Source organism: Triticum urartu, chromosome 2 (genome assembly GCF_003073215.2).
Source record: "Triticum urartu cultivar G1812 chromosome 2, Tu2.1, whole genome shotgun sequence".
Classification (NCBI taxonomy): Eukaryota; Viridiplantae; Streptophyta; class Magnoliopsida; order Poales; family Poaceae; genus Triticum; species Triticum urartu.
Genome location: NC_053023.1, coordinates 727968221 through 727991706, shown reverse-complemented (window position 1 = coordinate 727991706; position 23486 = coordinate 727968221). Strand labels below are relative to the sequence as shown.

Below are 23486 nucleotides of genomic sequence, written 5' to 3'. Positions count from 1 at the left end.
GGGAGGGTGCGGGGGGTCATCGGCGGCGGTGGAATGGGGGAGGGTGCGGGGGGTGCTTGGCGGCGAGGGGGATATGGTGAGGGGGGGATAGCGATCGAGATGGAGGGGGATCGAGATTGAGTGTCCTCATGAATATTCAATATTTTTTCATATTGAATATGAAAAAATATCTTCAAATTTGAAAAAATATTCATGAATTCAAAAAGTGCCCATGAATTAAATTTAAAAATATTCATGAGTTGGAAAAATAAAAATGATAGTAGTTTTGCAAAAAGAATAGTAGTGGCGCACTGTGTGGTAGGTGCACCATTACTAGTTAAACTAGTAATTGTGCACTGTGCCCTGGTGCGCCATTAGTATTTTTGGAAAAATTAAAAAAATATGTTAGTAGTGGCGCACCGTGGGTCTGGTGCACCATTAGTGTCTACCACACTAATGGCGCACCAGCTCATGGTGCGCCATTACTATATAATAGTGGCGCACCACATTTCTGGTGCGCCATTAGTGGCCATATCATCTATAGTCCTTTTCCTAGTAGTGGTTAGACTTTCTGCAATAGAAAACACTGCCCCAAATAAAAAATTCTTGCAGAGTTAGAGCAAACCCATACATCAGAGTCTTAGGTATTGTATTTTCTGGCCAAGTTATGCTTAATCTGAGCTATTTCTTACTCAGTTTGATCTAGGTTTCTTTCAACTATTAGCTTTCTTTTGAATTTCCATTTGTGCGGATTTGTTTTCTGAGTTAAGTTGAGGTGAATGTAGCTGCTGGTCATACTTTAAACACATCTCAATTGCAGGAGTGCGACACCACCATCCTGTGCCACAAACCATACCAAGAATGATGAGTTATGGCTAGAGTTCATTTGATCCATCTGATAAGATACCAATTGATGAATAAGCGTGAAAAGTAATCAACCACTCTTTCCGCAGTGGAATTCGGGTATGCCTGCTCCTCTATTTATTTGACTATTGTTAGATTGGTTCATCCTGGTCTGACATGTTAATGAAGGTGTTGTTTCATTCCTCATACGATCTGGATACCTTTCAACTGATTAGTTCTCTTTTTGGATTACTCTATATTAATTCCCTATGTATATCTTTATTATGTTCCTCAAGTCTTTGGACACTAGTGCAGAACCAGGCAATAGCACCGGTTCGTAAGGCCCTTTACTGCCGGTTTCGTAACCGGCACTAAAGTGTGGGCACTAAAGGCCCCCCCTTTAGTACCGGTTCAGCACGAACCGGTGCTAAAGGGCAACCACGTGGCACGAGCCAGCTGCGGCGGCCGGGATCCCTTTAGTACCGGTTGGTAACACCAACCGGTACTACAAGGTTTGGGGGGTTTTTGGATTTATGATTTCTTTTTTATTTAATTTTGTGTTTTCCATTTTAATTCTTTTTCGTTTGCTGGTATTTTACGATACTACACATTGTACACGTTATGCGTATGTATATATATATATAACTAGAGTTTCTAGTAGAACCAATCATATATATATCATCAATGTCTCACAAACCACCATATTAATTCACACATACACACATGTATAGCTATATACAATTTCTCCTACATGTTGCCTTCGGAGCCAGTGGCATTAGCCTAATTGGTGCCTTCGGAGCACGATGACAATTGGAAGTGGTTCATGGGGGCGGTAGCGGGTAATAGTATTCTCTCTTCGGATTTATGACCTGGTCGAGCAAAAATCCCGCTATTTCCTCTTGAAGTGCTTCTACGCGCTCCGTTGGTAGGAGTTTGTCCCGCACCTCTGTGAACTGTTAAGAAGGAGATCAATATGCAGGTGTATTAGTTGTGTGACTAGATATCGATAATGGTGTAAAAATTGTGAATAGTGTTCTGACAAACGTACCCATTCCTGTCTTTGAGATCTGCTCCTTTCGGACGCCATCATGTGAATGTTCTCGCAAACGCAGAATGCACACAGATCAGTCCCCTGCGCCTGCTTCAGGGCCTTTACGAGAATGGAATTTGATCAGATAATAATTAATCAAGCATGATAATTAAAGAGATGGCAGCTAGCTAGCTAGGTAGTACAACTTAATTACTTACCTTGGGTCGAAACCATTTCAGCTTTTGTTTCCATTCGCCTGGAGTGACGCTGATGAACCTTGCCCAAGCCTTGCCCGCCGACAAAAACAAAATGAATAAAGGGGTTATTAAATAGTTCATATCATGAAATGATGAACTAAATAGGCCGAGATATATAGTTAATAATGATTGAAATTACCTGTTGACTATCCCAAACAAGATGTTATAGTCAGTATTTGCTTTGAGTAGTGAGTCCAGTATTTCAACTGTTCCGGCGTCAACTTTAATGATACACAAGATCCAGTGAAATATGCATGCACACACGTTTGCATGTCTTAATTAAGCGGGCATATGTAAGCAAAAACATGTAGCTAGCTAGTAGGCAAAAACAGAGAATTTGTAGTAAAAGACAGTGTGACTCACTGGAAGTTGTAAGGAAGTAGTATATCTTCATTGTATTTGAGGCGCTTCAAGAACTCTAGCATGATGTCCTCTACATGTTTTTCATGATATGGATCTATTCTCATGTGTATTCATTAACGGTGTTTGGGTCAATGAACCCAATGCCATAGCGTCCACCTTTTTTCATTTCATACATCTTCATCCTGCATAATACCACGGAAAAGAATATAGTGAGGATAATTACAGGTAATGATTGATCAGAAGGATCACTACAGCTAGCTTGAGACTTAAATTACAGAAAGAAATCACTTACAGATAATAGCAACTGACAATAGATTTGTCGAGTGCGTCTTGATTGTATAACTGAAACAGTTCAGAATACTCAACGACCACAGCTTTCTCATGGTAGTAATGATCCTTCTTGATATTCACCATGAGGGGCTCTCGATTGGATATCTTGGTAATGTTCATGTACCATTGATGCAATTCATACATTCTCGTTGGGAGCTTCTTGACCTCGTCTGGCTTGACCAAAGGTTCGCCCCGGACATATTTCCGTTTTATTTCCTCCTCTGTAAGCACAGGCATGGGCTCGATCTCGAGGAGTTGTCCAACAGTGATGTTGAGAATTTCAGCCTGCATTATATGCTCCTCGGTTATTAACACATCGCCCACCTCGGGAACGTAAACTGTTTGCCCACAATAATATTGGGCGCGCGTACTGTCACGTGTTGTTGGCACAACAAGCGAGGGGATCGATTGTGCCGCCTGTTCTCCCAGCTGGGGAACGGTTTTCCCGCATTTTTTGACAGCTACTTGTTGTTTGCTCGAGCTCGAGCTCGCGTCCTTCTGTTGACGTGCTCGATTTAACTTCCTGATGTGGCGCTCATAGTCTATGTCAACAGGCTTGGGAGCTGGTGGTTGAGCCATATGAATGAAGTGGTCAATCTTTTCCGCAGGCACTTTCTCCCTTGGCGGCGGTGGCGGTTTCGGTCCAAAATGGGCGTCCACTTCTGCCCGCACTATGGCATTGGTTTGCTCCTGGGTCCTGTCGTAAGCCCTCTGAGGAAGTGGAGTAGTGAGGCTTGGACCACATTTATATCGCTTGCCTCCGCCTGTACTTCTTGTACTACCTCGACTCGTACCGCTACGCACCATAGCTGCGGGGTATCTCTTCTGCGATTGCTGAGGTGGCGGAGACGGCTAACGGGGCTGAGTTGGACGAGGAGGAGTGGCCTCAAGCTGTGCCGGACTTGGAGGAGGAGTGGCCTCACGCGTTGGTGGACTTGGAGGAGGAGTGGCCTCACGCGTTGGTGGACTTGGAGGAGGAGTGGCCTGACGCTTTGCCGGACTTGGAGGAGGAGGAGTGGCCTCACGCGTTGGTGGACTTGGAGGAGCGGGAGTCTGCTGACTCGGTGGCGGACTTCGACGAGGAGTCGGGTGACACGGTGTCGGTGGCCTTCGAAAGACGATGCAATCCTTTCTCCATAGGATGACATGATGTATGGCATCTCCCAATGTGTGCTCGTCGTCACCTCCAGGAATGTCAAGCTGTAGCCCCGAATATGGGTCCACCACCTCATCAACCAAGACACGAGCATAGCCCGCTGGAATCGGGTTGCAATGGAAGGTTGCCTCGGGGGGATTTGTAAAAGCAACGGCGTCCGCCACCTTCATGGATATGTTCTTCATTTTGAAGTGTAGCTCGTAGTTAGTGTTCTCCATGATGTCATCCACGGGGTATCTATCCAGCATTGCGTCGCCCGGGGCAGAACCCACGCTGCTTCTCGGCATGGATGGGGCGGTGCTATCCAATGCTGGATCATCCTATAGCTGCTGCAGCTGCTGAGACCCCCTTTGTTGGCTAAGTGAGTCGATCTGCTCCTGTTGCCGCAGGAATTTGACTGCCAAGTCCGCGTGCGCTGATTCTAGGCCTTGAAGGCGTTCATAGTCCAGCTTCCTCTGCTCCTCCTCCATCTTCCTCTTCTTCTCCTCCGCAATCTTCTTTCTCGCACGGGTTCTGTAGTCGGCGTTCCAGTCCGAAAACCCCTCATACCACGGAATAGCGCCCTTGCCTCGTGTTCTTTCCGGGTGTTCAGGATTTCCCAGGGCACGCGTAAGCTCGTCGTTCTCTCTGTTGGGCTGGAATACCCCCGATCGAGCCTTTTCTATTGCAACAAGTATCACAACGTCGGCTCCGTTCAGACATGCCTTCGTCGAAACTTTGCCTGTCTTCGGGTCCAACTCCCCCCCATGCGCATAGAACCAAGTCCTGCGCCTGGGGGGCTAGCTCCTAGTAACCGGAGTGACACCTGCATCCTCCATCTCTTTCTCAAACTTATCCCACTTAGGCATTGCCACCGCGTAGCCACCTGGCCCCAGCTTATGGAACTTATCCTTTTTTCGGCATTCTTCTTGTTTATTCTCGACCGTTCCTTAGCTAATTCCGAATCCTTGAATTTCACGAAATCGTCCCAATGAGCACTTTGCTTCTCTAGTGTTCCCTCGAATACTGGAGCCTTCCTTCCTCCCTTGACGTACTTGTCCCATTCACGATTCTTGTGGCTCTTGAATGCAACCGCCATCTTCCTAAGAGCAGGGTCCTTGACTTTCTGCACATCTGCTTTTGTGAAATGATCTGGTAGGGTGAAATGTTCCATGAGAGTATCCCAAAGCAGACCTTTTTGTCTATCGTCGACAAAAGTAACATCTGGACGTGGCTTTGTTGGCTCTCTCCATTCTTGAAGGGAGATCGGGAGTTGGTCCTTCACAAGAACTCCGCACTGACGAACGAACTTGTCCGCAATCTTCTTAGGCGCTAATGGTTCGCCATTAGGTTTGATGGCCTCGATATTGTACTTTACGCCCTCCTTCAACTTTTTGTTCGGGCCTCGTTTCGTCCTGTTGCCTGAAGATTTGCTCGATCCGGATGGCTGAAAGAAGAAAGATCGATTCGTTAATATATCTTCAAGTCATTTAAAACATGTGATGATCACCAGATGCCTGCTTATATAAATATATATACCTCGCCGGTCTTTGTTGTTTCAAGATCAACATTTTCTTCGTCATCATCATAATCATAGTTCATGACTTCATCAATTCGGTCGTCGTGATCGAATATCATATCACCCTCCCCGGTGTTGTTTAGAAATTCGGAGCCGTCATAATCTTCTTCATTCTGATCATCATCTAGCCCGCGAAGATGGCGTATCATATCGAACAGGGTCTGTTCTCCCTCTCTGCCGGTATTGTCCGCCATAGCTTTTATTTAACTAATCCAAAAGAAATATAAAACAATTTAGTATTCAAATTACATCGTCTCGAATAATAGATATAATCTCGAATACATCGTCTCGAATAATAGATATAATCTCGAATACATCGTCTCGAATAATATATATAATATCGAATAAATCGTCTCGAATAATATATAATATCGAATACATCCCTGGCTAGGTAGCTAATAAAGATCGAATACTACAGAAGAATCTAGGACACTCGCGGTTCCTGCGGCGCGGGCGGTGGACACCCATAGAGAAGGAACCCTCACAGGATCATAGCTGAAGTGAGATCCCTGAAGAAACTGCCAGGTATTGGAGAACCTGCCGCCCTCTAACACAACCATGTAGCGATGGACGTGCTCGTCCTCCTCCCTGACACGGCGAAGTACCACCTCCGGCGGGGCCGGCTCCCTCCGCACCGAAACTGGCCCACGCGAACGCCACCAAACAAGATCAGGGTCGACGACGGGACCCGAGGCCGGGTTCCTCATCAAGCGGCGCGCCCCTCCAGGCAGCACCTCCCAGTGCCAGCCCGGCGGAGCCCAGTCCCGGACATGGGTCAGCCGGACGTCATCGCGGACGGGTCGACGGCGAGGATGCGGGCCGGGCATCGTCGAGAACAAATACTAGCTATATGCCCGCAAAAAGTAACATTTTTTTAATGATTGGATTTTGATAACTAAAATTTCTATCATTTCTATATAACTAACATTTCTATAACATTTCTAACAATGCTATATAACTAACATTTCTAATATTTCTATAACTAAAAAACAGAAGAAAAAAAATTATAACATTTCTATATATATAACTAACATTTGTATAACATTTCTAATATTTCTAGAACTAAAAAAAGAAAATTTTCTAACTTTTTTTAACTATTTCTATAACTAAAGAACAGAAAAATTTCTAACAATTCTAACTTTTTGTAACTATTTCTATAACTAAAAAACAAAAAAAATTCTAACAACTCTAACATTTCTAACAATGCTATATAACTAACTATTTCTATAACTAAAAAAAGAAAAATTTCTAACATTTTTATAACTATTTCTATAACTAAAAAACTAAAAAAATGTATGTGTGTGTGCGCGCTCACCGGCGAGGCGAGAGGCGACGGGGGGCGGCGATGACGGGGACAGGGACGGGGTGGCGACGACGGGGACGGGGACGTACGGGCCGGGGCGGCGACGACGACGGGGACGGGGCGGCGACGGGACGGGCCGGGACGGGGCGGCGGTGACGACGGGGACGACGGGGACGGGGACGACGGGGCGGCGACAACGGGGACGGGGCGGCGACGGGGGCGGCGACGAGGGATATGGAGACGGGGGCGGCGGGCGATGGTGCAGAGGAGAAGATGCAGATGAGAAACTGAAATTTTCGTAAATGTTGTTTATATAGGAGGGGCCTTTAGTACTGGTTGGAGCCACCAACCGGTACTAAAGGCCTGTTTTGGCAATGCCAAGTGGCGGGAAGCGGCCCCCTTTAGTACTGGTTGGTGGCTCCAACCGGTACTAAAGGCCCCCCCTTTAGTACCGGTTGCTGCCACGAACCGGTACTAAAGGGGGTGCGCTGGCGCAGGTGCGGTGCGGCAAGTTTAGTCCCACCTCGCTAGCCGAGGGGCATCCGCACTGGTTTATAAACCCCCGTGCGGTAGCTCTCTCGAGCTCCTCTCCAAAGCAGGCCTACTGGGCCTACATGTTCTGTGCTGCCCTGTGGGCCTACTGGGCCTTTGCGGGCCTGCATCCTGGCCCAACAACAGGTTGGGTTTCTAGTCGTCTGCAGGCCACTCTGGCATAGTAGGCGGGCTTTTTTATTTTTTCCTTTATTTATTTTTGAGTTGTTTTTTTTGTGTATTTAGAGTTTCTTTGTGAATATTTTTGCTTTAGGTACAAAAAATTACAAACTTTCTGTTAGTGCCCGTAGTTTTCAAATTTGAATAGTTTAAATTTTGAATTATTTGAAATTAGTGTGAATCACTAGTTTGTGAATAACTTAACTTTAAAAATCAGTAAACGCATGAAAGAATTTGTTTGCACGTAAAATTTCTTCGCATTTCAAATGCCAAAACACATAACTACCCTAACTATTATAGAGATTCCCTCCTGGGTGTGAAACACAGAAGAAAGTGATGATAGCTAGTGAAGCCGATCACATCCCAGATCTTTGGGTGTGAAACTTTTTCTTCACGTGTGTCCCTTTGCGCCGTAACCATGGAAAATCTTCATCATTTAACGGGATGCTCGGGTCAATATTCACTGTGAATGGAGTAATTTCATCAAACTTTTCATAATCTTCTAACATGTCGGTCTTGTCATCCACTCCCACGATGTTTCTCTTCCCAGAAAGAACTATGTGCCGCTTTGGATCATCGTACGATGCATTCGCTTCCTTATCTTTTCTTTTTCTCGGCTTAGTAGACATGTCCTTCACATAGAAAACCTGTGCCACATCATTGGCTAGGACGAATGGTTCGTCTGCATACGCAAGATTGTTGAGATCCACTGTTGTCATTCCGTACTGCGGGTCTTCCGTTACCCCGCCTCGTGTCATATTGACCCATTTGCACCGAAACAAAGGGACCTTCAAACCACGTCGATAGTCAAGTTCCCATATGTCCTGTATATAACGATAATATGTTTCCTTTCCCGTCTTGGTTTCTGCATCAAAGCGGACACCACTGTTTTGGTTGGTGCTCTTCTTATCTTGGGCGATCGTGTAAAATGTATTACCATTTATCTCGTACCCTTTGAAAGTCATTATATTCGAAGATGGTAACTGGGACAGCAAGTACAGGTCATCTTCAGTAGAGGTGTCATGAATGGTACGTGTCTGCAACCAGCTGGCGAAACTCCTGGTTTGTTCACGTGTAATCCAGTCATCAGACCGCTCCGGGTGTTTGGAGCGTAGCAAATTGTTGTGTTCATCCATATATGGAGCCACCAAGGCGGAATTCTGTAGAACTGTGTAGTGTGCTTCAGTGAGAGAATGTCCGTCCATACATATTATTTATTCCCCTCCTAGTGTGCCTTTTCCATCCAGTCTACCCTTATGCCGCGATTCAGGAACACCAATCGGCTTAAGGTCAGGAATAAAGTCAATACAAAACTCAATGACCCCCTCATTTTCATGGCCCTTGGAGATGCTTCCTTCTGGCCTAGCACGGTTATGAACATATTTCTTTAAGACTCCCATGAACCTCTCAAAGGGGAACATATTGTGTAGAAATACAGGACCCAAAACGTTAATCTCTTCGCATAGGTGAACTAGGACGTGCGTCATGATGTTGAAGAAGGATGGTGGGAACACCAACTCGAAACTGACAAGACATTGCACCAAATCATTCTCTAACCTTGGTATGATTTCTGGATCGATTACCTTCTAAGAGATTGCATTGAGAAATGCACATAGCTTCACAATGGCTAATCGAACGTTTTCCAGTAGAAGCCCCCTCAATGCAACCGGAAGCAGATGCATCATAATCACGTGGCAGTCATGAGACTTTAGGTTCTGGAACTTTTTCTCTGCCATGTTTATTATTCCCTTTATATTCGACGAGAAGCCAGACGGTACCTTAATACTGAGCAGGCATTCAAAGAAGATTTCCTTCTCTTCTTTGGTAAGAGCATAGCTTGCATGACCCTGATGTATGCCGTCTTTTCCGTGCATACGTTGCTGGTCCTCCCGTGCCTCAGGTGTACCTTTTGTCTTCCCATACACGCCCAAGAAGCCAAGCGGGGTCACACAAAGATTCTTCGTCACGTGCATCACGTCGATTGCGGAGCGGACCTCTAGGTCTTTCCAATAGGGCAGGTCCCAAATTTACATTTCTTCTTCCACATGGGTGCGCGTCCGTCAACGTCATTCGGAACAGGTTGTCCACCAGGACCCTTTCCAAAGACCACTTTCAAATCCTTGACCATATCATGTACATCAGCACCAGTACGGTGGCGACGCTTCGTCCGGTGATCCGCCTCACCTTTGAAATGCTTGCCTTTCTTTCTTACGGGATGCCTGCTCGGAAGAAATCGACGATGTCCCAGGTACACATTCTTCTTACAATTAGCCAAATATATACTGTCGGTATCGTCCAAACAGTGCGTGCATGCGCGGTATCCCTTGTTTGTTTGTCCTGAAAGGTTACTGAGAGCAGGCCAATCATTGATGGTCACGAACAGCAACGCCTTTAGGTCAAATTCTTCCCCCATGTGCTCATCCCATGCACGTACACCTGTTCCATTCCATAGTTGTAAGAGTTCTTCAACTAATGGCCTTAGGTACAAACGTTTCAACCATGGTATTATAGGAGCATACCACATCACCTTGGCAGGAATCATCTTCCTGGAGCGCTCGCCCTCGACATCACCAGGGTCATCGCGGCTGATCTTATAGCGCAATGCACCGCATACCGGGCAAGCTTTCAAATCATCGTACTCACCACGGTAGAGGATGCAATCATTAGGGCATGCATGTATCTTCTGCACCTCTAACCCTAGAGGGCAGACAGCCTTCTTTGCTTCGTACATACTCTCGGGAAATTCGTTGTCCTTTGGAAGCATATCCTTTATCATTACCAGCAACTTTCCAAATCCCTTGTCAGATACACCATTCTCTGCCTTCCATTGCAGCAATTCCAGTGTGGTGCCCAGCTTTTTCTTGTCACCTACGCAATTTGGGTACAACAATTTTTTGTGATCCTCTAACATGCGCTGCAACTTCTTCTTCTCCAAATCACTTGTGCAGTTTCTCTTTGCATCGGCAATGGCCCGACCTAGATCATCAACGGGCTCATCTGATGCCTCTTCTTCAGCTTCTTCCCGCATTGCCGGCTCAGCTTCTTCCCGCATTACCGGCTCAGCTTCTTCCCCCATTGTTGTATCATCGTATTCAGGGAACCCATGGCCAGGATAGCTGTCGTCGTCCTCTTCTTCTTCATTGTCTTCCATCATAACCCCTCTTTCTCCGTGCTTGGTCCAAACATTATAGTGGGGCACGAAACCGGACTTAAACAGGTGGATGTGAATGGTTCTTGACTTAGAGTAATTTTGACCATTCTTACAGACAGCACATGGACAAGGCATAAAACCATCCGCCCGCTTGTTTGCCTCAGCCGCAAGCAGAAAAGTTTGCACGCCATTAATGAACTCGGGAGAGCATTGGTCATCGTACATCCATTATCGGCTCATCTTCAATACACAACACCAAAAACACCAACTTAATACAAGTTCATACATAAAGTTCATACAATACTTAAATGCAACAAACAAATAACTCTCTAGCTAAAGCATTTAAATGCAACAACAAATGCGATCAAGATCGCAACTAAGGTAACAATTGATCCAACAGCATAATGGTACCAAGCTTCACTATCGATGGCATATTTTCTAAACTTTCTAATCTTCAAGCGCATTTTCTCCATTTTGATCTTGTGATCATCAACATCGGCAACATGCAACTCCAATTCCATCTTCTCCCCCTCAATTCTTTTCAATTTTTCTTTCAAGTACTCGTTTTCTCTTTCAACTAAATTTAACCTCTCGACAATAGGGTCGGTTGGAATTTCCGGTTCACATACCTCCTAGAAAAAATATCTATGTCAAGTTGATGGGCATAATTTGTCATAAACACGAAATGCAACTAGTTTTAAAAGAGAATATATATACCACATCCGAATCATAACAAGGACGAGGGCCGACGGGGACGGATATCAAAACCATGGCACTATGTCTAACAAACAACGTACGGGTAAGATAATTATACGAGTAACTATATATCCAAATCACACAAACATCTATTTTTATATAAAATTTCATGAACAAGAGGCTCACCACAAGGTGGTGCCGGCGACGGGACGGTGCGGGCGATCGACGGTGGTTACGACGGAGATTTAGAAGGCACTAAGTAAACCACACCTACATATGCAAACTAAGTGTTATTTTTGACCTCAAATTGCATATAAATCAAATACTAGCACATATATTTCCTCCCAAATTACTAAACTCACAAATTAATCACTATATAAAGCATTGCAAGAGCTAATCTACCAATGAGAGATGAAAGGACAAAGTTGCTAACCTTTGTGATCATTTGAATGGATGGGGGCCTTCAAATCTTGACAAATTTTGGGCAAAATGTGTGATGAGCTCGAGAGGAAGAGGGGAAGAACAGAGAGGAGAGGGGAAAGGGGGAAGAACAGAGCGAGCTCGGGTGGACGAAGGGTTTATGTACGACCACCTTTAGCACCGGTTCGTGCCAAGAACCGGTACTAAAGGTGCTGGAGGGGCCCCAGACTGACAACATCCTGCCACAACTCTCATTAGTACCGGTTCGTGGCACGAACCGGTGCTAAAGGTTCGCCACGAACCGGTACTAATGTGAGCGGCCCGGCTAGCCGTTGGAACCGGCACTAATGTACACATTAGTGCCGGCTCAAATTCAAACCGGCACTAATGTGCTTCACGTTTGACCCTTTTTCTACTATGAGTTGATATCACTCTTCTATATGTATAACACTTCTATATGTATAACACAAGAGGCAGTTGATCCTACTTAATTAAGTACTAAGATAACCCGGCCCATGAATTTGTCGCAAGTACCCCATATGTCCTATTTTTAGCAAAGTCATGCTAAAATTCACGAAAAATTTTAGCATGACCTTTGCTGAAAATAGGACATATGGAGTACCTGAATTTGCCGGAACGGAAGTTAATCGACATTCCGGCAAACTCAAGGGCCTCTCGGGGTACCTGCAAAATCATCATGACACGATGGTCAGAGACAAAACCCAGTAAACTCCTTCCCTTCACTCGGGGTACAGCAATATATCTTCTAGCCATGAAAAATAATACCAACTAGGATCGGTATGACTTTCGTTTTTCATTTTCTGTACGATCAATTAAATCTTCTGCAAGCTTATATGAAAAGGTTCAGCAACTTGAAACGTAAATCTTGCTTGGTGTTCCAAATCATTTCATTTATATTTTAAATAACAGTAGGAATTAGTTCATAATAGAATTTACCCTAAAAACAGATTCCTTTAATGCCATTTTCAAACTCTGAGTTGCCTCTGTTGCACTAAAACTAATTCAAATAATTTTTATAAAATTGCCACAAAATTTATGGGAGACCCTATAATTCCTATAAATCATTTTTGAACAAAGACCCATCCTACTCTTTAGAAATTTTTGAGAGAAACACCCACTTTTCCATTCTGATCCATTTTCAGTTTACAACTACAACCCTATTTCCCCTAGCTCCTAAAAATCTACAAAATTATCCCAACACAAGAACAGTACCTACACTCCTTTTTCCCAAACATCTCCTGATCACAAGTTCTAAAGTTTCAATAGGCCAAATGGATTTGTTGAATCAGCATAAACCTAAAAATCACTAAAGTAGGAAATCAGTGTTGACTAAATTTTTTAAGTGCTCTTCCTAAAAATCACTAAAGTAGGAAATCTTTAACATAATGTACCCTGCAGCTTTGTTCAATTGGTACAGTCAACAGTGGGTTTCCTTCAATTGATCAGGAGTAGGAGATCTTGGTGTTAGACCAAAAATTCAGTTATGCACATTGTTAGTTCTTACCCTCATTTTTTCACATTGGTGAAAGAGCCTGTCATTGAAAATTCAGTTAAGTGTTTGCTTGCTTTAGTTTGACAGAAATGTTTCAGGTAAGTGTTTAGCTAACTTCAGACTTAAGAATAACGATGAAAATTTCAGACTTGGCAGTACAAATTCAGACTTGGCAGTACAAATTCAGAACAGGGAGTTGGAAGAGAGAGGATGGCTCACCGTGGAGGAGTGGAGGACGAGGGTGCATCGATGGCGGGCTGAGGACGAGGGTGCGTCGATGGCGGGCTGAGGATGAGGGTGTGTTCCCTTCTCCTCCCAATCGCGCCTCAGATCAGGCAAGATGACGACAATGGCGGCGTAGCAGCGGGCCCTGTGCTCCTTCTTCAGAGGAGGGGAGAGGAGGTCAAGGACGACGGCGATGGCGGCGTAGAAGCGGGCCCCGTGCTCTATGCGGAGGCTAGGGGAGTTGAGTCAGTTAGGGGCAGGAGGCCGAAGGTGATGGACGGGCGGAGGAGGAGGGGAACTTACGGGCGGAGGAGACCGGGCGGCGGTGCAGTGGGTGGGGCGGTGGCGCAGTGGGTCGGCGGCGAGGATCGAGACGGCGAGGCGGGGCGCAGGGGTCGTCGGAGCGGGTGTGGAGTGAGGGAGGAAGTGGAGGGAGGGACGAAGGGATCAGGCGAATTAGCTAGGGGAAGATTACTAATGGCGCACCCCCTGGTGGTGCGCCATTAGTATGTCTTTTTTTGATAGCAATGGCGCACCCCCGAGCAGTGCGCCATAAGTAATCTTTTTTTAGATAGCAATGGCGCACCAGCCAGCGGTGCGACATAAGTAATTTTTTTTATTTTTTGTTGCATCTAATAATTTTTTAGAAAATGAATATTAATATGAAACAGTAATAAATTTTTATAAAAACAGTACTAAATTTTTAAAAAATATCATCAAATTTGTTATTTGAAAATATTTATGAATATAAAGGAATATCATCAAATTTGTTATTTGAAAATATCATCAAATTTGTTATTTGAAAATATAATCAATTTTTTTTGGATTTTTAGTTGCATTCATTTGTGACGGTGGAGCGGGGGAGGGTGCGGTGGGTCGTCGGCGGCGGTGGAGCGGGGGAGGGTGCGGGGGTGTTGCGATCGAGATGGAGGGGGATCGAGATTGAGTGTCCTCATGAATATTCAATATTTTTTCATATTGAATATGAAAAAATATCATCAAATTTGAAAAAATATTCATGAATTCAAAAAGTGCCCATGAATTAAATTTAAAAATATTCAAGAGTTCGAAAAATAAAAATGATAGTAGTTTTGCAAAAAAAATATAGTAGTGGCGCACTGTGTGGTAGGTGGCGCACTGTGCGCTGGTGCGCCATTAGTATTTTTGGAAAAATTAAAAAAAATATGTTAGTAGTGGCGCACCGTGGGTCTGGTGCACCATTAGTGTCTACCACACTAATGGCGCACCAGCTCATGATGCGCCATTACTATATAATAGTGGCGCACCACATTTCTGGTGCGCCATTAGTGGCCATATCATCTATAGCCCTTTTCCTAGTAGTGGTTAGACTTTCTGCAATAGAAAACACTGCCCCAAATAAAAATTCTTGCAGAGTTAGAGCAAACCCATACATCAGAGTCTTAGGTATTTTATTTTCTGGCCAAGTTATGCTTAATCTGAGCTATTTCTTACTCAGTTTGATCTAGGTTTCTATCAACTATTATCTTTCTTTTGAATTTCCATTTGTGCGGATTTGTTTTCTGAGTTAAGTTGAGGTGAATGCAGCTGCGGTCATACTTTAAACACATCTCAATTGCAGGAGTGCGACACCACCATCCTGTGCCACAAACCATACCAAGAATGATGAGTTATGGCTAGAGTTCATTTGATCCATCTGATAAGATACCAATTGATGAATAAGCGTGAAAAGTAATCAACCACTCTTTCCGCAGTGGAATTCGGGTATGCCTGCTCCTCTATTTATTTGACTATTGTTAGATTGGTTCATCCTGGTCTGACATGTTAATGAAGGTGTTGTTTCATTCCTCATACGATATGGATACCTTTCAATTGATTAGTTCTCTTTTTGGATTACTCTAGACTTTGGAGTAAGACGTTTATTTTGTTGATATTAGCTTCATGGGAATATGGTACCCTACGACGCAGGAAGACTACTCAAGATCAGTTCTAAATCTAGAGCAATGCTATGCGGACGACAGCCTTTGCCCGATCTGTGGACGACACTATTGATCACACCGTTCATGAATAGACAAAGTACAACTCTAGCCATTTGATTACTTGTCGTCCAGAGATCGTTCACTGAACGTCGTGCATGGAGTAGTTTTGCTAAATCTAATCAAGTCAAAGCTTCTCTGTTGTCTGTACTGTACCCATGATGATCGGAAGTTTAGGACCACATTGTAGTCAAGAAAAAGGAATGATCATGGTAAGCTACACTCTTTCGATAATCTTACCCTTTTTTTATTAGTTCTGTTTGTGCTTCAAAATATGCTTAATGGGCTAGAGACTGCACCTTTTCAGAAGGTTACAGTGTGTGCTATGTTTGCTGAACTTGTGACGGCAGTTCTTCAGGCAGGACCTTCGTCCCTTGATTTTAAGTTTAAACATCATTATATTTTGGACAAATGATGTGTTTACTGAATTGTCGTTGTTTAATTTTTGAAGTTATTCCATTCGTAATATTGTCGGATAGTTAGACAAAAAATATAGGTATTAATTTTTGATTACACATTATGGATTTGTGGGAAATTGAGTTGTTGCTTTTCTCGCTGTTGTTTATCTCAACAATGGTGAGGCTGGGAAAGCACATGCCTTTCTCTGTATTTTAGTTACTGTGTTAACTACTTTATACGCAGCTTAGAAGCAGCAAGACCATAGATTGTTCTACTCAGCCGGTTAGCATCACCATAGATTTTAAGCAAATACAAAATATGTATTTGAAGATCAAAAGAGCTAATGTCCTATGCAAATTCAAGATTAAAAGATGTATTCAAGTGTAGATTAATTGGTTTTGATGTCCCTGTTGTGTGTGCGTGTGCAGGTTCCAAAGGCATCCGGTTGAACTCAAGTGGAGGCCAAGGAGGTTCGACTCTCGAATATGCCACCAATAACGATTGATGGTACCGACGTGCAGACTGTAAGCCCCCCCCTCCCAGGTCCGATATATTGGTGCGAAATACACTGCATTTACATGGTATATATTGCTAGGAACCCGTGCAAATTGCACAATTTGTTATACATGCTTCTTAAGTTGACCATCGTGCGACATGTTGTGTTGTTAATTGAACCTCAAGGATAGATATGACACCTTACCATTGCGTTAATTTTGATTCATGTCTGAAAGTTCATTCAAGTCTGTAGCGCTTCAAGTTTGAAAGTTGGTACAGTAATTTTCACAACTGACTCCTCATGTAGTGCTTCAAGTCTTATTGCTCCCTGTTTGATTCAAGGTTGAGATTGCGTATATCAAAATGAAACTGCTAATTATTAAGTTCCATATGTATTTTGTCTCACTTATCATCGATAGAAGACACTGAAAAGTAGTTCGCAAATAAGTGATGGGCGGGTCTCATTTATTTTCAAGAGGGCATCATGTTGACAAGAAAGTTGCTGCTCACCCTATTTTGACAACCAGAAAAATGCAATTCTATTTGAGAAAGTAAATGTAGGATTTTTTAGGGTGTAACAACAGTTTATTCGGCAAACATGTGTGTAACAACAGTTTGATTTGAAAGTTAGAAGCAATATTTGGTCTGTGGAAGATAGATGAGTGTGTTTAACCTATGATTTTTGAGTTTGTAGAATGCCTCCTGGCATTGATTCTCTGACCTTGGATCAACTTACTTTGCATTTACATGATATATTGCTTCTAGCCGATGAAATTTGGTCCACATTTGTGTGCGTATGCATATCCTATACTGGAAACTTGTGCTTGCCCATTATATGATTATATTAGAAGTAGACAAGTGCAAATGTCCATAGTAATAAACTTGTGGTCACAGGACTGCTAGCTTAAAGTTTGTTAGATTATGTAAATGGGTAATTTTGTTGTCTGCTCTTTAGGTTTCCATAGTATGAGTTGGTGCTCTTGCTTTTAAACTGCCATCTAAACTGAACAATGGGGCTTCATGTATAAACTGGAGCAATAATGTCCGATTACTTCTCATGTAATGGACCGATTGTGTGTCTTGGTGTTTCCTGTTTTCTTTGGCTTTGTAGCCTAGAATTTTTTTAATATGTGCATATATAGCTACTTAATCAACTGAGTTCCTTTATGCTCTGTGTCAGACCACACTTACTGATATGACTTACTTTCTCATTTTAGATAATGGCAGGTGTAGCAATGAAAGGTACATATATTCTACCACAAGCATCCTAGCTTTCTCATCTTATTAGTGACTCACTTTCGAGACATATGTATTGGTAGTTTTTATCTCTATGCTTTGCCTTCCACATACTGGATTGCAATGTGTTTGTCTTGATCCAATCCTTCGTGTGCCCATCGGGTGTCTGGCAGGGACTGCTTTGGCCGTTCAAGAGGCCGAACACATATAAATACACATCCACTCCCTCGACCGAAGCCCCAACCCAATTGCGTCGTTTCGTCCATGCTCGACATTGGTGTCTTGCCGTTCTGCCAAAGTCATGGAAATCTCACTGTTCTGCCAACCTGGCCGGAATTTCTCTGTACTGCCGACTTCATCGGAATTACATCTGACCGTGTAGCCAAAGTACATCATTCAAACTACTCGAGTAATACTAATTCGGACTTGTTTTGGTCAAGCAGTTGAACTGAACCATGCTACTGCACAATAGCCAAAAGGAGAGTCAGTTTGTTTCTCTGACCCCTGTGATTTGAAGCAGCTAATCTGAACCATGCTATTACACAATAGCCCAAAGTTTGTCTGATAGATATGAGTATCATCATATAATTTTGTTTCTGGAACGTGTAATAGGTAACCAGCAATGTTGTTTTCAGTTTACAAGAATGCTAATGTTGTTTGAATGCATATATAATTACTGGAATTAGTTTGAATGCATATGCAGTACCTTGATGTTGAATTTACAAGGTCCTGATGTTGGATTTACTGTCTTATAGATTTTGTAATTTACAGTTACTCCACAAAGTTGGTGACTGTTGTTTGTACAGTGAGCTGATATAGAATGCTTCATCACACAAACTAATCTGGCTGCATATTTACAATATGGTGATGGTGGATTTACATTGTCCTATAGATTTTGAATTTACAGTATGGTGATGGTGGATTTATTCTAGAAGCTGTAGCTCCATATAGTATGGTGATGGTAGATTTTGTAATCTATTCTAGAAGCTGTAGCTCCATATAGTGTATCATTGTTGTTCGTACAGTGAGTTCATATAGAATGCTTGATCACATGAATTTGTCTGAATGTATATTATAGTTTCTTGGTGTTTAATTTATAATACATTGATGATGGATTTATGGTCCTATGGCTTCTGTAAATTTTAGTAGTTCTTTTGAGACTGTTTTTTTACAGTGAGATGATAGTGAATTTTCCAGTGGCCACCGCTTTCTGAGATCACCATCACTACCTAGCACTCTGATTTTGCTATAACTGTTGTCCTCCTAATAGGTACTATACTTTCTCCTTCTACTTCTTTTGTTTTGCCATGTTCGTTACAGTTCATTGTGATTCTTTTATATTCATTGTACCTCTTCTTGTTTGCTGTTCTCGATGCTGCAACATTGGTAACTGAGAATCCGGCGACAATCAAATAGAACTCGAAGAATTCTTGTCCTTCTCTTCTGTTGAACTCCATTTCCAGGTGCGGCATTATAATGCTCTCAGTGTTCATGACATTTCCTTCGTGTGCTACAGTATTTCCATTTTCCAAGCATTACCCTCTTCATTTAAATACTCATTTTCGTTTTCAGGTTGCCGTAACTGATGGTTATCCATGCTTTTCTCAGCTTCATTATTACTCTCTTTATGTTCCACACATGTGGCACATTGTCTGAAGTGTATGAATTTCCCCATAACATGATGGATCCTTCATCTTCAGCTAACTTGCAGCAATGCAGCAAGTGTATGCTTTTTATTTATTTATTTTCTTCAGGAATTTTTGTTGCTGATGCAACCTGAATATGTGTTTACATATCATTTTCTCTACTTGATATTTCTTAATTACCTTGTCCAAGCTTAGATTGTCAAGAAGTCATACTTTCCAGGGATTTGAAGAAGCTGGATCAATACAAGCTTTATGTAGAGAAACTTTATGTAGCTTGCTGTCTTGCTGTACATTGTCTGAAGCTTTATGTAGCTTGATGTCTTGTTGTACATTGCTGTAACTTACAGTTACAGGGTTGTACAGTCCTGTATCATCAAACTGGTTTACTGTAGCATCTTGTCTGTCCTGGTAGTTGAGTAAGTTATTTTCTGTGAATTGTTCCTGTTTCAAGCAAATTCAGATCCTTGACAATGCCATGAGAATTTCAGGTATTCTTCCATAAGTGTTGTGAAGAAAACAAAACTGTCAATAACTTGGAGAAGGTCGTGAGAGTACTGACGTGGCAGTGTTGCTTTTTGAGCCCTTTCATTGCTTGCTTATGGATCATAGAGCGCGTAGATCATACATACATGTGCCATGTTTGTAGTGCATGTATTTCCGGTCAAGTTTTTATTTTCCATTTGTGTCAGATTGTTACTGGTTGGCATATTTGATAGAAGGCCAATTCAATTTCAGTCGATTGTAATATAGACACTCCTTTTTTTTTAATACCAAAGTGTTCTTTGTGTACGTGAAGTGTATATGTCAAGCGAATTTGTTTGGGCCAAGCCCAAATAATGAAAAATACAAGAATAAGGATTCCCAACCAAACAACAAACTTTTATATCTAAAAAAATCAACATGGTTAAAATATTTTTATAATAAGTACAAAGTTATATATATTCACACTTTTTAAAAACTGGTCAAAATTCCAAAAAGTTGTTCCATTTAAAAATATGCATTTAGAAATGTTCCAAAAAACTCACTATTTTCTAAAAGATTTAATAAAGTATTTTTTTAAAAAAACTGTGTTTTCTGAAAAAAAAAAAGAAAACTGATTCAGAGACTATTCCATAAACTACTCTTCAATCAGAAGAATGCCAAGGTGGCTTCTTAATGAAAAAAAAAACCGAGAAGCAATCATCAGTGCAACATTAATACAAACATTTATTGGAACTGAATATAAAAATGGTGTGTAATGACAAATAAATTCCTCAGGACTTTGCAGAGTCCAAGGTTTGCTGGGTGCGTCGTTTAGCAAACAAAGTTGCCCATCTTTTAGCTAAGGAAGGTTGTACGAATAAGTTTTGTAAAATATGGTTCCATGTCCCACCGGCGTGTGTTATAACGCTGGTTAATAAATCACAGCGATTCCAACTAAAAAAAGAAATTGTACCTAATGACACATGGAGCAGGTTTGCAAGATTCCAAGCCCGTTGCAACGCACGGGCATTTGTACTAGTATGAAAAAAAAATATAAATTCCCCCAAAAGAGTAGAGAACAAAGAAAACGAAACAAAGAAGTGAGAAAATAGGGAAAATGCAAAAGAAAAAACTATGTGTTATCTTTTTTTAGGTGTACTACGCGTTGTCCTGGGACAGGAGCACCTCTCGTTGCGCTGTTGGGCCTGGCCCATGTGCGGAAAGGCTACAGGCTAGGACACCCGAAAGAGAACGGTGCGGTGGCCCAACTACGGAGGTGTGTAGCGGCAATGTTGTTTTCGTTATTAGTACCATATACTGCCGTTTTCCCTCACGTTAGGGTTTTATCCTCCCGGGGCGACTCTCTCGCCGCCGTCGAGACCATCGTCCCCAACCTCTGATTCTCTCCCCACCAGCCGATCTCTAGGATGGGGGCGCGTCTTGCTGCGCCCTCCGTCTCCTAGGAGTGTGGCGGGGCGGGGCAGAGGGGTAGGGTTCCGTCAGAAAGCCCGATCAGATCCAATCGGGTTAGGGTTTTGAGGATGGCGTCGCATGAGGCTTTAGGATCGGCTACGGCCGGAGCAGCTGAGATCGATGACGTGAATCTGTTGATGAAAGAGCTAGGTATGCGTGAGGAAGACCTAGATGATGTGGTTTTTGATGAGGATGAAGAACCAGAGGGGGCGGCAAGGTGGATAGCTCTTGCAAAAGTACACTCTGCCAAAACCTACTCCCAATACTGGTTCTTTCGGGACATGAGATCAGCGTGGGACCTTGCTCAGGAGGTGATTTTCAAGCCACTCGAGGAAAATCTGTACACGGTGCAATTCTCCTACCTAGGAGATTGGGAGAGGGTGATGCAAGAAGGACCATGGCACTTTCGAGGGGAGACTGTCATACTGAAGCCATATGACGGCCTGGCAAAACCCTCGACTGTCCAACTGGATACTATTGAAATTTGGGCTCAGATTCATGATGTGCCCCCCTTGTACGCCCATCTAATACCCTCTCTTGCTGCTAAGGTGGGTGAGGTGCTTTTCACAGAGCCACAGTCTCAGGATTCTGCTGGAAACTTTCATCGAGTTTGGGTCCGGATAAACGTCATGAAGCCCCTCAAGAACGCAGTCTCTTTTATTCGGGAAGGCAAGCGTCAGATCTACAGGGTTAGATATGAGAAACTCCCGGACTTGTGTGCCATGTGCGGTATGCTGGGGCACCTGTTCAAAGAACATGGTAATGGAATTCACCCTCCGGCATCCCTGGTTTTCAAAAACCTTAGGGCTTCATGGGCTATGCGCACTGGACAGGGCCCAGGAGGAGGACGAGGCAGAAGAAGCGGACGCCGGGGTGGCCGAACGGGACGTGGAAGAGGATCAGAACCAGGCCATGGGGGCGATCAGTCACGCTATGGTAGCAGAGATGCGAGTATGGCAGAACAGTTTGAAGGGGATGAGACCGAAGATGTCCAGGAAGATATGGTGACTGAGGATCCAAGCAGAAAGAGGGGAGTCGGTGTTGAAGGACAGAAGAACAACCAACTGGCTATAGTTGCGGTTAATGGAGGTGTTGTTAGCCCTCCACCCAAGAGAGATCCAAAATGGACCAAGGTTGATGTCAAGGAAAACGAAGTGCCGGGGAATGTCGTGAAGAAATTGGCGGGCTCCATTGAGGGGCGCCGCCAGGACCAATGAGTACCCTATGCTAGAACTGCCGCGGGGCGGGCAAACCCGCGACAGTTCGTGAGCCTCGCGATCTGGCAAAGCAATTTGCTCCCTCCATTCTTTGTATTCTTGAAACTCAAGTAGAGAGGACTCGAGTGGAGAGTTTAGCTGGTAGCATAGGTTTTACTAATAGTTTTGCTGTAAGCAGCTCCGGAAGGAGCGGTGGGCTTGGAATCTTCTGGAATGATGAAATAAAAGTAGAGGTTAATGGCTACTCGGAGTATCATATTGATGTGTTGGTCGATGATCTCATGGACACACGTATACGGCTGACTTTTGTTTACGGTGAAGCTCAAGTATCAGAAAGATACAAAACTTGGGACATGTTGCGAGGGATAGTTGGAAGTGGAGGACTACCGTGGGCTGTAATGGGGAGAGTATCTGGTGCTCCCGACGCTTAAATGCTACCATGATACGGGCATTTGGACCGTCGGATTCTTAGATCCGACGGCATCCGGGAGATGTTGAATCTGCTGGACCTATACGCAAATTTTAGACGTTTCGGAGGCTTTTTTACAAGTGTTGCCAAGTAATTGAGAGCCGTCCGATTCGAGAATCCGACAGCCCAGAAGCCCGTATCATGGGAGCACCTAAGGCTTGGTAGCACTAGATATTTTCCCGGCTGTAATGGGAGATTTTAACGAAGTGCTTCATGCGTCCGAGCATGATGGCGTGGGGAATCGCACTCGAGCATAGATGGAAGCTTTTAAAGATGCTCTGGACACCTGCGGGCTTATTGATATTGGGTACTCGGGCTTGACATGGACCTTCGAGAAGAAAGTGGCAGGGGGCACCTTCACCAGGGTGCGTTTGGATCGCTGTGTGGTAAACCCTGAGTGGTCACTAGCATTCCCAAACTCTGAACTGAAACATAGAACAGCAGCAGGCTCGGATCATGTGCCGATAGAGCTGATAATCAACGACGTGCATGGCGCATGCAGCAGAGGGCCCCGTGGTTTTAAATATGAGCTGATGTGG

The 23486-nt window shown here is 43.5% G+C and overlaps 1 long non-coding RNA gene across 1 annotated transcript; it reads left to right on the top strand.

Moving 5' to 3' along the window:
• Window positions 1–18648: 18648 nt before the first annotated feature.
• On the top strand, window positions 18649–19655 carry LOC125534421. The gene is made up of 2 exons (XR_007294482.1): window positions 18649–19143; window positions 19289–19655. It is a non-coding gene; the product is annotated as an uncharacterized LOC125534421 (long non-coding RNA).
• The last annotated feature ends 3831 nt before the right edge of the window (window positions 19656–23486 follow it).